A 16,074-nucleotide genomic window follows, 5' to 3' on the forward strand; every position below is an offset into this window, starting at 1 on the left:
AAGTTATGTATAGGCTCACACTATTTCGGAAATTAGAAGTGTAGGGGTTTCCAAATAATTACTTAACCTTGTTATTGTTGGAACTGATGCCCTTTCACAAAAGCACAATGAGATTTTTTTGGTTGGGAAGAGATTGGTGGCAAAAATGAAGCTTCAGTTCCTTATGTTCATACATTATTTTCTTATCCCTCTTTCTTAATTGTTCCCAAACTATGTAGACAGCTGTTGTAAAAGACTGTGCATTTGGAAATAACAGTATATGGAATGGAGCGGCTCACCAAGTGACTGAGACACTATTTTGTCTTTAGCTTGTGTAATGTCATAGATGTCTTTTCTTTGGGGTGCAGGTTAAATTTCCAGGTTCTACCGTTTCAATATTTGTAAAATTACATGTTGTAACACTTTATCTGTCTCTATTTAGATTTGTAATTGTCAAGAAAGACATAACTATATCAGTGTTATAATATACATTGGCTATAAAGAGTCTAAACACCCTTATTGAAATTGCAGGTTTTTGTGATGTAAAGCCAAAAATCAAGATAAATCATGTCAGACATTTTGTGACCTTGCAACTAACAAAATTCAGGAGAAAAACCAATAGATAATTAAGGAAAAAATTGAAATTTTAAAAAAACCTACAACACGCTGGTTGCATGAGTGTGCACCCCCTCCCCTCCCCAACTAATACTTTGTGGAAGATCCTTTTGCATTTATTACAGCAGTAAGTCTTTGTGAATAAGTCTCCATCAAGTTTGCACACCTGGACTTTGCAATTTTATCCCACTCTTCAAAAGAGTTCAAACTCCTTTAAATTGCCAGGGGATCTCCTGTGCACAGCCTTCTTTAGGTCATTCCACAGGTTTTCTATGGGATTGAGGTCTGGACACTCACTGGGCCATTCCAAGACTTTGATCTTCCTTTTCTGAAGCCATTCCTTGGTTGACTTGGATTTGTGCTTTGGGTCGTTATGTTGGAAGGTGAAATTCCTCTTCATCTTCAGCTTTCTGACAGAGGCCAGCAGGTTTTGTGTCAAAATATCTTGGGATAATGACTAGCTCCAAATATCATCTATCTTGACTAAAGCCCCTGTCCCAGCTGAAGAGAAGCAGTCCCAACCATGCTTCACAGTAGGCATGGTGGTCTTTGGATGATGAGCTGTGATGAGCTATGTCAAACATATCTTTTAGAATTATAGCCAAAAAGTTCAACCTTTGTCTCATCAGACCATTGTTACACCCCGACGAGCTCCAGCACTACCGCATTAGCTCCAACAATTACCAATGCGCCTTCCACACGTTGTGGACTCATCTGGGTCATCCTCAACAAGATCGGGCCGGGCCTATCAGGCCAATTAAGGAACCTTGCACAGTATTTAAGCCCTGAGGAATGGTTGACATTGAGTCTCTAACCCTGGCTTGTTTGCTTGTTTTCAGGTTCTCAGGAATTTTCCCCATGTTTACTGGTCCCCAGTCCTCAGTCACTTGGTCGTTATTGCCTTTTGTTTTCCCTTGTTTTCCCTCAGTCCTCAGTCCCTGCTCCACCTGCGCAGCACCTGTCTCCGCTGGCTCAGACCTGTTTGATTTCATCAAGCGCAGTCATCATTGAATAAATTCTCTCATTTGCCGCATATCCTGACTCATTGAGTAATTTTCGCCGAGCCCGTTTCAACACCTCGTCGGGCCCAGCATAACCACCTGAAGACATTTTCCCCCACATAGTTTGGGGTCATTGAATGCATCCCCCCCCCCACCCCAAATTTAGACTGGCTTGGATATTCTTTTTTTGTGAGAAATGGCTTCCGTCTTGCCACCCTACCCCATAGCCCAGATGTGCAGAATACAGGAGATTGTTGTCACATGCAAGGAGTGACCAGTACCTGTCAGAAATTCCTATAGCTCCTTTAATGTTGCTGTAGGCCTCTTGGTAGCCTCCCTGATAAGTTTTCTCCTTGTCCTGTTATCAACTTTGGAGGGTGACTCTTAGCAATGTCCCTGTGGTGCCACATTTTCTCCACTTATTGATGATAGTCTTCACAGTGCTCCATGGTACATCCAATGCCTTTGATATTCTTTTATACCCCTCAGTACCTTTCAGGTACCTGATCAGTACCTTTCAACAATAAGATCCTGTAGATGTTTTGTCAGCTCATTGTGGACCATGGCTATCCCAGTAGGATGCAACCACAAAAGTTTTGAGGAAATCCTATAGAAACAGCTGATTTTTATTGGGGGTTAATCAGAATCACTTTCATTGATGGCAGGTGTATGCTACTTAACTTTAGACATGATTTTGAATGTGATTAGTTAACTCTGAACACAGCTACAGCCCCCATTATAAAAGGGTGTGCACACTTATGCAACCAGGGTGTTGTAGATTTTTTTATTTCAATTATTTTTCCTAATAATTATCTTTTGTTTTTCTCTTTTTTGTTGGTTGCAAGGTCACACTAAAGATGGAAAAATATCTGACATGGTTCATCTTGATTTCTGGCTTTACATCACAAAAACCTGCAATTTCAATACGGTTGTGTAGAATTTTTTTATATCCACTGTAATTGAATAAGAATATAATTAAGAATTTAGAAAGATTTGAATTAACATTCATACAGTTTTCAAGGAGCTTTCTGAAAAGTTGTTAGGAAGCATGTAGCGAAACAAATTAAAACTCATTTAGTAAGTAAAACATAAGTCAACCATGTGTATAATGAGCAGTGGCACTGTGGCTAATGATCTGTGCCTGTGGCTGGAAGGTTGTTGGTTTGAATCCCACGGCTGGCAGAGGAATCCTACTCTGTTGGGCCCCTGAGCAAGGCCCTTAACCTCAACTGCTCCAGGGTGCTGTATAAATGGTTGACCCTGCGCTCTGACCCCAAGCTTCTCTCTCCCCATCTGTGTGCCTGTGTGTCTCATGGGGAACAAGCTGGGGTATGTGAAAAGACAAATTCCTAATGCAAGAAATTGTATATGGCTAATAAAGTGATCTCCCACTAATATTCTCCATGTCAGTTATTTCAGTGTTTAGAAGTCTTTATGAAATATTACAAAATGTTTAAGACTTAATTAGTAGTTCTTTTAAATGGCAAAAATATTCTAAACAAAATCACTAAGAACATTAGTAACAGTAAAAATGTGACATAAAGTCAGAACAAATTAATAGTTTTTTATTCCTGAACTTGTATTTCATAAGAACAGACTTCTCAGGAAGATGAATCAGGAAACCAAATTTCACATCAGTTCCGTGGTTTATTGAGATCACATTTAATGTGCAGAAAGCAGTAGTTACAGGGTGAAAAACACCATCCTTTATAACCCAGGTTTGCACCATTGTAACAGTGCCCTGTAATGTGTAACTCCATTCTAACACCATCAGAACACCTTGTGTGTACAGTATGTTTTGAAAGCCTGCTGCTCATTAACCCTAACAGTATTCTCACTAATGGCTGATAATGGCACATCATGTGCCACAAAAAAGCGTCCCATTACATTTTTGCTGATCTTCCGATATTAAACAACTCTTGCACTTAGCCTCACTCATCTTCCGATAGCAGTGACGTGCAGGAAGTGGAAAGTAACAGACCTAGTAAGACAATTTTTATGTCCGACTGAAAGCATCTATGCACAGTTTTTCTCTCACAGTAATGAGGACACTTCTTTCCCAGCCTGTAGCCGGTAGAATTCACCCATGCTACAGAATTCCCCTCAAGCATGCTGATTCAACAGCCTTGCTCTTACTAGCTAAATGAGTGTTCACTCATTGCAAGTCAAGTTCTAGTGGTAATATATTATTGTGCATGGTAGGAAATGTCCACCATTTGATCATTGAAAATATTGTGTCAGCTTTTAATGCCCAAATTTAAATAGACTTTCTTAATTTTTTTCATATTCTTTTTCAATGTCGTGAAACATGCAGAGTTCAATTTAAAATACTATTGATAGTTCTACAACAGATAAAAATGTGCTTGTTTTGCGAATAACAGATGTTAGAAGTAATGTTCTTAATAATCTGCTTAACCACAAAATGGCCATCTACTGTACATTCATTTGCAGCAGCAAGCATTAATGTGCACATCATCATCTCACTTCGCTCAAAGGATGCTTCAAAGAGCAAGCATTGTAAGTTATGAATGCAAGACTAGGTGTCTTTATATCTTTATATCTTTATAAGGGAGGCAGATGTTATGGAACGTGATAATATTGTGAATCAGTGCACATAACAATGATGCCTTATGCCAGCTGGAAACAGATTGTATCAGCTGTTTATATCAAGGTTTTCTATTGACTTGTGTTAGATGGTACAATTAAAGAATTTCTACTGTAGCACCTAAGAAAGGTTACAAACAAGAGGCCAATTTGGCCCCTCTTGCCCATTTGGTAGTTAGTAGATAATTGATCCAAGGATCTCATTCAGCTGTTACTTGGAAGTTGACAGTTCAACATTAGCTTTTTCATGCTCCCACCACCCTTTATTTAATGAAGTCCTTTCAGTTCTAGGTTGCACTTCCAAGGTTCCACTTGTTTAATTAATTTAATTTCGATTTGTTTCTTATGTCTTCTTTCCGATGAGTCTTTCCAGTGAGGGACGTCTAGCTGTTCTTCTGGTCCATGTTGAAGCCAGGTAGTGATAAAGTTAAGTGAGTGAATGTACAGTATTTGTGGTCAGGTGTTCCAACAGATGATCGTAGTTGTTTTTTCTTGGGGCTACTTGGGTTCTGAGGTTTGTGTTTGTATGCTTTGTAAGCTCACCGTTTAAACACCGGTAACACTGTGACCAAATATGACGAAGTTTTGAATCATGAGAGGCGCAGAGATGTTTAGTGAGTTTTGTGCATCACATTGCAGACTTCACTCTGTGCAGTACTTCACCTTGAAAATTATATCTTGCCTGCATATAAAAACATGAAAAATGTGGGACAAAAGATGATGAGATACATGAGTATTGTAACAGCGTGTACTATGTCTTCAGCAGGGTTAATATAAACATTCTGCTTCGTGTGAATTTTGGTTAATGCCTTTTTAGGCAGTAGCTAAAACGATCCAAAAGTCATTTCAATATCCTCTTAATCTCTACACTATGTCACATTCACATCTCTTGCAGAGAGCAAAACGTTCAGAAGGAAGAAACCAGAGATTCTGTTGAAGTCTTGAATCCTATTGATTTTCTGTTCAGCTCTTCTTTGAGTAAAAATACTCTTGTTTATATTTTTTAAGTCAACCACAGCCTACAGAAGGATTTGAAAAGGAAATATTATGATGTTTTGAGATCTGTGAATCTCACATGTGGTTACGACACATGTCAGTGGTTTGTTTCCATGGCAGATATAGTTCTAAGCCTTGTGACAGGGTGAAGCAACTAAACCTTTTTTTAACAACAGCTGCTTGACTTCTCTCCCACTCCAAACTTCCACACCCACACCAGTTGTCACAGCTCAGGCCTGGGCTCCACTATTCACCCAGGTAGACAAAAACTAGAGACTTGCAATGTGAATACAGTTTCATACTCAAAGATGTTAGCCAAACATCCTTGATGAGTTTAAACTTCCCGCTGGATGGAACTGGGCTGGGCTGGTCTGTGGTCCGACTTGTCAGCTGCTTGTGAGTACAGGGAGTGTTCTGGCAGAGGGAGCTTTGGCTAGCGTTTCTGAGGACAGTTCTCCAGAGGAATTACCATTGTCATTAACTTCAGTCTCTAAAACGGTCTGTGCACTGCTGTCTGCTTGGGTCCAATCACAAGTAAGATGGCTGGGGGAAACTGGGTTCATCCCAGCTGTAGCTTTTTACTGCATATACGTGGATATAAAATGTTTACAAAAAGAGTCCAACAGTCTTAATTTCATTAATCAGGCAAAAATAATAATGGGTTCACAAAACACAAGATTTCTTCTCTTGTTGAAAGAATATCTTGAGCAGAGTTCTCTTCTTTATTGACTCTCTTGGCCTGGTGTCTTGGAAAAAAAAGTTAAGTACTGACTCGGACTGCTGGCAGTCACGTGGTTTGTAAAGTCAGATTGCCAGTCTCATTGGAGAGAGGACAGTTGAGGCAGTAAACCAACAAAATGAGTTGGGTGCTTACTTTTAAGGTACAAAACCACAGCTGATGATTGCTTAGGATGTTACCAGGTATAGTCCTGGCATCTACCCTGCAGGTCCCTCATTGGATGAACATTCTTTGGGTGATGGACAGTGACCTCTGACCCATTGTTTTAGGCAGAAGGGGAACAACAAACTGAGGGAAACCAGGCTGGACCATATATCATTAGGGTGTTACAGAATAAACACAGTTTTACAATGTCCTTGTCTGAGTGCCAGATATGGAAGATATTTCTTATCAGTTGGGCTCCTTTCAGCTCAATTCCTCTACTTTTACACAGAGGCCTGAGCTGCTTTGTCAAGGCAACAGAAAGATTATTAGAAATCTTTAATAACACTTAATTATAAGTGTAATAACATGCCTTGCTGCTTCACTACAGTGTAAATTAATAAAATACCCAGTCCAAAGCTTTCCAATGCCCAAACACTTTACAGGAACATAATACGTTAAACATTTTTGAAGGGGGGCACAAGTATAACACAATAAATACACAGGATAACCATTGTGCCACAATTGAACAGGTGTTGCATAAAGGAGCTACAGGAAGTTTCCTGCTTCTCATTTCAATTGTGAAATGAGGAATCGCTCTGAAAACCACACTCACTGCAGCTGCGATGGTTTCTTTAGCAGGAAGCAAGCATAAGGCTTGCTAAGGCCTTATGCTTTAGATAAGGCCGACCAAAATACAGCTAATTAATTTTTTTTTTGGTCTAATTTTATGTAATAAACCATTTTAATAAGCCCACTTAAAAGTATTTAAAGCTGGACTGGTATACATTACTTATAAGTAAAGAAAAGTAATAGAACAATTACAAAAATAAATGTTCTTGTTCTCTTCTTTTTTCTTTAACACATTTATGTTTTCAGATTTTGAGCATTCATGTCATTCTCACGAGTTCCGCGAGGGCACGTTATAACAGGAGATCTTACTCATTGGGCTGCTCGTCATTAATCAATCCTAGAATCTTTTCCTTCTATTTCTTGAAGATCTGGGAGAGACAGCCTCAACACACTAGCGGATTCGTTTGTTCCAGATGCCAGTGATTCTTAGCATTGTGAAGTGTCTCATATTTTCTAACCAAAATGTAGAAACTGTCATTTTCCACTTGTTTCTGTGGTACTTGTGTACAATAATCTAGAAACAGATACAGTGTTAGTCATGAACAGTGCCTGAAAACATTGCAACCTGCTAAGGTGCAATCATATAATACTTAATGAAGGGTATTACTTCAAAATGCTGTTAGTCTCCAAAATTGTAATGAAGTAAACTTTTGTTGACAATGATGAGTGTAAGCCACCATACGATCTTTCTTTAAGTCCTGCTGGTAGGCGTTTTGCATATACTGTATATGAAACAAAAAAAAGGTAAGAGTGTTCAAGAGGTGACACTGCTGAGAACCCCATACAGTTGTCTTGGAAAGTATTGGAAACTACCTAGAATCCTTCAGCCTGTAAGTACTGTACTTTATTAATAGGTATGAGTTTCCAAGAGGACTGCACAGCAGAAAATTAGCATATCATATAAAACCAGCCAAGCAAATTAAAACCAGAAGCATTTAAACAGGACTTATGCACAAAGGCGTCTGGAAAACCATCACTGTTACCAATATGACTGTATCACTGAGGACACTGGGTGTTCTCAGTGATACTTTGGTGATAAGGTCATTCAGTGCTGTTATCTGTTGCAAATATGAGCACAAAAATGCAGACTTGAAGACTTTTTGCAGTTTCCAAGTAAGAGAATGCTAAGAGAGAAATTCAGTTTTGTTTCGAAGAGAATGCAATTTTTGTTTTCTTCAACATTTAGTGTGGGAAAGCACAATTGCTCTCAAGTACTTGATGTCTGAATTTTTTCTAATGCAAGAACGAACTGCTATGGAAATATATACAGTAGTACCCAAAAGGATTCCTCACCGAATATGTCTGGCATTGTGCAAGGCATGCAAGCTTTGACATGACAAACGTTAATGAATTTACACAGTTTTAGTTCTGTTCTTGTTGAGCTGGTCATATTTACAAGAGCTGCTGTTTTATTTCCTGTGGGGAGATGAGAACAGCCGATAATAGTCACATCCTGTCCCTTGCTAGAGCGCTCGGTTATCTGAACTGTGAACAACGCTGTAGAGCAAATGCTTTCTTTTTTAAACTACTCTGGGCTAGTGCAGTATTTAGGATGTAGGTAAAGTGACCAAAGAGCAGTCAGTTTCATCCGCATCTTGCATGAGTTGATCACTCTAGCTTAGTCCGTGTTAAAAAATAGATCAGTGACCTTAAAACACATCCCACACCTCTTGTTAAGTAGCACACTTTGTAGATAGTGAGGAGGGGGAACTTTGAGTTAATGTACTGTACTTTTTTACTGATTACTTTCTCATGTGATGTTTGTGCACTGCTCCCACACTATTTTTCCACTTTCATTGTCAATCTGATACAAAATTAAAGTCAATTTTAGTGACTAGTCTTTCTCTAGCATTCGTCCTCTTAGAAACTGAAAAGAAGTGGGAATTTCCAGAACTCATTGTCATATTAAAAAGCCATTTTACACTTCAACCTTAACGAAGGCCAGATGTTGAACATAGGATCTGAACAAGTGAACTTAGATATTTTGGTCTTCTGAGAAAAAAAAATACACGCTAAACAATATACAGTATTTCCTCACTGCCCTTTCCTGAGAATGCTTTGCTTCCTGTATTTTTTAAAGATTTTCAGAAGTAAAACATATCATTTAATGCTGACATTAATGAAAAAGGGGCTCAACTTCTGCATTTTACAAATCTTTTGCTGTTTATCCAAAAGCTTTCCAAACTCTGGAATTAGTGAACTGGAGTTAGAAGAAGTCTAATTTTAAATGAATAAATTTATATAGTTTCATAGTTTTCTATCATGAAGAAACATTTGGTGGACACCTTCAGACAAGTGCCTCATTAATGTCTCAAGTATATTATTGCTTTATCCTAAGCAACTTCCATTTATTCAGGCTGGTACTTTACTGATATAATTTAAGTGAAATCCTTTGCTCAGGGCTACAATATTAGTTCTCCATGTTTAACTTACGAATCAGGAGCCCTAACTGCCTATATTCTAACCAAAGAAACAGAAATCTCTTAGTGAAAGTAGGGGTTTCTACAGATCAGTGATTAGTCTTCTGTCCCCCTGTTTCTCTGTACTTGTTATATTTGTTTGACCATACCTGCATATGCAGCTAATAGGAATCTATAATATTATATTGACTGTAGCATATTCATAAAAAGCTTATTCTTCATAATAATTATTGACAGTCTTAATTAATATTTACTACCTAATCAAATTGTTCTTAAGATGTGTTCTAAGGATGTCTGTGATCACAGTAGAGAAATCAGAGTGGTTTACAAAAGCACAAGAAACACCTGCATTCAGATGTGTGTTAGTATGTTCTATCAAGCTGTTGTTTTAAGTGGTCTTACAGTATCTCATACCGTGAGCGGACAGGTACATTTAATGTTTCATAAAATTGGTTATGGTTTTGTATTGTAGCCTACCCACTGCTGCTTTCTCAGAGTGCTGCTTGCTGAGCAAAGAGTTCTCGCACTCCCACATCACAGAATCTGTCCCTTTGCTCAAAGGTTACAGTACAACAACATATTTTCCTTCTCCTGGCTCAGCAGTGCCAAGACAGCTACTGTGACATGATACCAAAAGGAGGAAAAGTAAAAGAAAGGAAAACTGTTTCAAAAAGGTCATTTAAATTAAAAACAGCACAATGTCAAAATTCAAATCAGAATTTGAACTGCAGTTCTGAAAGTTAGAGAATAAAGGAGCAGGACGGAAATGATTGTATGTTTTGTTTTCATTCTCCTGTCATTTTACTTTCCTTACCCTAAATTACAGTCTGCAGCACAAGTGAATGTGGTCTGTTTCAAACTCTTAGAGACTCTGTATGTGATTTGTCACATGCTGATCATGTTTGTTTTCTGTAGCCAGGAAACGTTGGCTTCTTTGGCTTCATTTAAAGCACAATAAATTAATTCAATAATCTCTGTGATACAGTTGATATTTGGACTGTGTGTGTCATTAGTCTATTACGAGAACCTGTTTAAAGATAACTGTTAAGACGTTCATTGATTAATTTCATTCAGTCTGTTCTGGAAGGGACCAAGGATGTTGACTTGGACAAATTGGGTGTTCCAGATACCCATCACTATAAATGTCAAGCTACAGAATAATTAGCTCTTTTGAGATTTCTTGTGGATGTATAATTTCACGAGGGAGTAATTGAACAAGAAATGAAAAAAATATAGCTTGAAAGGTTGATGTCACCCCCAGGAAACATAGATTAACAACAACTTTCAATGAGAGAATGAAAAGCACTACAACACATATAAAAAGTAGGCTGATTTTGCTGACAAAAGTGTGTCACATGGCCATACATTAAGATCATTAGAGCTGACAGTATTTCTAGATTGCAGGTGGATGACAGTTGTCTGACTCAGATGGACACATCCTCAGGGAGTACTTACTGCAGCAATCACTCTATGTCCTGTACTTCTTGTGCAATTTGCTTCTTGTGCACCTAAAAACCTTCTTGTGACATAAAACCATGTCAAAACGACAGGCACGCAGGCATCTATCGAGCCATTATGCCTGTCTATACACACAGAGAATCTTTTCGTTTCTTCTTCTCAAGCACATTGCCCATTATTTCTCTACTCTTTCTTTACACTCCACACTTCTTATCTTGCCTAGAGTATTGGTAAGCCCACTTCTTGTTTTTAATTAAATTAAGCAAACAGCAAGAAGATGGTTGGGCAGATAAAATCCATTACACAATATTTTGTTTTGAGCATGCTGTTTTTTTCTGTTATCAAATGATGTGTGTCCACATAGACACAGAATTTTCACATATATGGTACAAACCACACTGGCCCCACTGGTGGACAGCTAAGATGTCTGCAAATTGTTTCTAATAATCCATGTAATTTCAGCTGTAAGAAAGAGCATTTTTAAATATTTAAATTTACCCTGTAAACAGCAAAGTCCTCATGAAAGGTGCAAAAAATAATTATATAAATGGGGCTCATTGAGATCTTTTCTGTAAACTTTACTGAAGATAGTATGCTGCAGTAGCAAGAATCAGTGTTTCTTGTCTTATACACCAGTGAACATGAGTCCCAGGGCTCCAGGTGACCTTGTACTCTTCCTTGAATAAGTATTTGCATCCTTGCATTGATGTCCTATCTTGTTGAATTAAAAATGTTTTACAATATACACATTTTAAGAGGGTTAAATATTCATACAGTTTTTGATTTTCTTGACAGCATTTGCTGAAAGTTAGCTTCTTTCTCCCATGAAAGTATTTAAGCTCGAGCTGTCAGGTTTTAATTTAAATATTAGCTTCAGAATTGAGTATACACCATTTGCAATTCAACAAAATGGGACGTCATTAATCCTTAATGGGAGGTAATACAATTGCTGGGCACTTTAGCTACATACATCCTGGGCCTCCCCCTTTCAACAACACCCTCATCAGTCATTCACAACAAAGACAAACTTCTGCTTCATTTAACACACAAAATGCGTGGAGATACACATTTAATTAGTCTGTGCAAACAGTCTTTCGGTCAGCATGTCTGGGAATTCAGAACAGTCTCTAGCTCAAGGCCACAGACTCAGCACCATTCTGATACATATACTGTAGTACACCCACACCTAAACTCATCCCAGATTTCCGATGTAGGGAGGTGACTGATTTGGCTAGAAGTCAATGGAAATGTTTTTTGAGATACAAAATACTTTTAAATTCTATAAGACTTCATCTGCTGTAATTACTGCCGTGACTCTTGTGCCATGATGTGAACCAGCTACATACATAGCTGTATCTTCAGAACAGGAGGGGAACAGCTTAAAGAGGCCTCTGCGCTCCTAAAGGACAAACTCCCTAAGCTCCCTGCTGGACAAGCTGGAGGAGGACAACTGCTGAATGTCAAGGGGAAGCTGATTCTAAAGTGTTCTCTGTCTGCTGTTCCCTGTGCTTCCTGCTCCATGTACAGTATCTGAAGGATGAGTGCCACAGAGCTGAGAATTGCACACTTAAGCAGCCCATAAGCTCAGTGTTAAAGAACTACTGGGAACTATATTGTGAACTTTAAATCCCGTCACGATCGTAATCCCTCCTATTAAGGGCGCTCCGGCTCTTTCTTATTTTACCCGATTACACGAACCTGCCCCCAGTCCTGCCCCTCTTTATTTAAGCCTGGCGCTCTCGTTATTCTGGGCTCAGCATTGGGAGAGGGAAGCCCGGAAGCCTGTCTACCCCTGGGTCCAGGAGAGACCTGATGGCATAGGCTTCATCACGGTGTCCTGACCATCTGGGTCTGGGGCTTGGAGTGCCTGGCCCCGTCATCCCGTTTTTATTCCATGTCCCTGCACCGGATCCCGTTCCGGTTTTTAACCTCGTCTTGTCTTGTCTTGATTGGATCACCCTGTTTTGGACTTTTGGGCTTCGCCCCGGAGTTCTTCCCTGGACTCTTTGGACTTATTCGCCTTGGCCCCCCCCCCCCACCGAGCACCAGTTCACCATTGTCACTAGCTGCTCCATTTCCTTGATACCATTAATATCCTTTGTCTACTCCTTTGACTCAGCTAGATGGCCTGAATGGCATACTTTCATTTGTAACCTTTCTAAAGCAAACAAACAGCAAAAGATAGTTATCCCAATAAGGAAATGGGATTGCTAGTGTTAATACTTCAAGTTCTAGACTGCAGCACTCAGCAGTCCCTTAAGATGTATCTGTCAAGTCAGAGCTCTCCGGATGCTGACTGTTTGGAAAGGCAAAAGCACTCTATGTAGACTGATGCAGCACATGTAAAAACTCAGTTCCAGAGTGGAAATGAGAAAAGGCTGAGAAAATATGAAACAGTGCTCAGCTTCATTGGGCTATACGGTACTTTACTTACAGTGGCCTTCCAGTTACAGGCTTGGGAGTCTTCTACTTTTGGTGCACTCTGCTCTGTTGACACAGTCTGGGAGTATCAATGTGAAATTCCTGAAGAGAACACAAAACATATCAGACCGCCAAACTATGGAAGGTATTTAGACTGAAAAATCTGTGCTGTGTTTTGAATGCGTGTGAAATAAAGGAAGGAATGGGAATGGCTTGAGAGACTGGGGGAGGCTGCTGTTTCGAAACTACAGGAAAAAGAATTTTAAATGCTTTTGCCAGGAAAAAAAGAATTGGACCACAAATGCATTATTGCCTGGAAACTGAGAGGAGCAGTTGCTTATTTCTGCCTTCAATTCCATGTTTAACCTCAAAATGAGCTTCTGTAACACTAACTGGGCTACAGAAATAAGCAGGTTTTCACATTGAACACTTCCTCTCATTTGTCTTATCTGAGAGCAGAACCTAAAGTATTAGTCGCTCAAGAGTAAGGTACAGATATCTGCATGTCCTAATTTGTCTACCTGATAACACACGCTTTCTTAAGGTGTAATTTAAAAACAAGGATTTTTGAATTCCCTTTAAGAGATATATAACATGAGGTAAAAAAACATTTGATACAACAGTGTAGTAGTAACAGAACTTCAGAATTCAGTAATGGAGCCGTGTTTAAAGCCTTTTCTCTCCTACCCCCTTTCAGTCTCCTCGGAAGAAAAGAGAAGACTAGTCTTTTCATAATTATATAATTAAGGTTAATAAAATACTATTTAAGGAGAGAAGGAGCACAAGTTACAAACTTCTGTTAGGAAAATGCAGCAGTTTGTCACAATTTTGTAAGAGTGTGGTGTTAGTGTGATAAAAGACTTGGTGGATTCTGTGGCCTCAAAGGCATCTTCTAGAATTTTCTAAAGAATCATAAATGGGAACAAAAATCCCGTGAGGAAGTCTTGTTATATAGTTTTCCATTTCAGGCCAGTGCAGCTATAGCACTCACGTTTTGAAGCTTTGGTTTGTGTTACTACACGGCTATTTAAGTCATCTTTCTCAGTTACCTCAACTTCTCTATTTCTGAGAAATGTAACTCTGAGACAGTTAGGAATCTTTCGCAATGACCCATTAATCACAGATAACAAATCGCTTTGCAAAGCTTTACGACATCCAGATACATATGATGATGATGCTGATATTGCTAGGAGGGAAAAATAGAGGTTCATTCCAGAGTACTTTCATAGCTGTCGCCTTCTTCTTCTTCTTCTTCTTCTTCTTCTTCTTCTTCTTCTTCTTCATTGTCATCATCCCAGTAGTAATGGCACTTGTGATTACAGACCAGTTCTTGGTTATTAGAGCTGTCAACTCCCCGGCAGAAAAAGCAGTTCTTTAGTTGCTTTGTGTATATAAATGCTATTTAGATCACAGCCTTTCTGGGTTGCTGTTAATACATTATTTAATTTCGTATTTTCATGTGCTAAGATTGATAATGGGAAGGTCCCTAAGCAGAATTACTTTGTGTTGGCCTCACGCTCCTCTTAATGAGAGTGATTTCCCCCTTGTGAATGTATAGCTAAAAAATACCTGAGCTTGTTTTACTGTCATACATACAAAAGCAGCATAATTTAACAATCCTAATCACCGCATGAATAGATTGAAAAAATGAAAGCATTAACCTGCTCACTCAAGGACTGATAAATTCGAGAGTTTTTATTGTTGGTACTGTATGTGATCTAGCAAATTTTTTTTTAGATATTATTTAAGAACAACACATTAAGGAAATAAGTAAAATACCTTTATCCCATGATTCTCTTACAGATTTACCAAATATAATTTGTCATCAGGGATAGGAAGGTCTTCCTTATTAATGTATAACATGTTGATTGAGCAATGGCCTGCTTTTTAAAAACATGAACTTGAAAAGCAGTTCTCGGGAAAAAAATGAAGGAAACCTGTTTGGAAAACATAGATCAGCATTTCAGAAGATGAAGTCGTTTTTCAGTGTTATTCATGGTGGCTTAAATCATTCAATAAAATGAGCAAATGTGAGATAATGTCAAAGACAACTAGAACATTATCTTTGAAGAACAGCACACTGATATTCCACCAGTCTAAGATTTTGGTTTAGTACATGAACAGGGCACAATAAAGTCATTTTGAATGAGCGTATTTAAAGAAACAAAAACTAAAGCCTTTGAAAGTAACCCCATAGCCTCGAGAAAGAAAAGTGACATCTGAGCACAACTGAAAACACCATTATTTTTTCTGAATAGCAGATGTTTAAGTTATTCCTGCCTACCAAGAAAGCAAATCACTGAAACAAATAAGGAAGAGGTTCAGCTGAAAGTGCTGTTTTCAATACTTCACTTACAAGTTTCATTTTAGACTCATCCAAGGCAGGGTGAGGACAGCTGGACATGCTCCTCTGACCCACTAGTGACATGACCCCAGCTCAGCATATAATCTGAGATTGGAAAGAGCACCTTTATTGGTTGAGCCAAACAGGAGAAAATATGTTGACCTATTGAAAGTCACTCACCACTTTTGAAAGGCCAAACAGAGGTTTGATGTGGGGGGTTGAAACAAGAAATGCCTAGACTCACATAGACAAGACTGTGCTAGTGTGTTTTAGCTGATGGGTGAAATAATGCTTCTTCTGAAAACTACTACATCTCTGTTTACAGGAATGTCTTCCCAAATCTGATACTCCTTCAAAGAAACAACTGCATTGTTAATTTGTACCTACATTTTAACATACCAGCATGCTCGTGATGAGGTTCAGACATAATTTGCTCTTTATATTTTGATATATTTTGTGTCCTTGATATCCTGAAAGAACTGGATTTGTTGGATTTCTTTAAACCTTACACAGCACAGCACTTGTGAAGTGCTTGTTGAGGGTGGTAGTTAAAATAAGAACATGCTGCCAAACATTATCTCTTGTGAAGATACTGTACATGGCTTTGTACTTGCAATGCATGGATTTGTGAAAACGTAGGTGCATTTTAATTGGGGAATCAATTTAATTTTCCTACACTGCCTTAAAGAAACAGCGAAGACAGTCACATGTGACAAGTCATGT

Source organism: Atractosteus spatula, chromosome 5 (genome assembly GCF_055471065.1).
Source record: "Atractosteus spatula isolate fAtrSpa1 chromosome 5, fAtrSpa1.hap1, whole genome shotgun sequence".
In the NCBI taxonomy this organism is placed as follows: Eukaryota; Metazoa; Chordata; class Actinopteri; order Semionotiformes; family Lepisosteidae; genus Atractosteus; species Atractosteus spatula.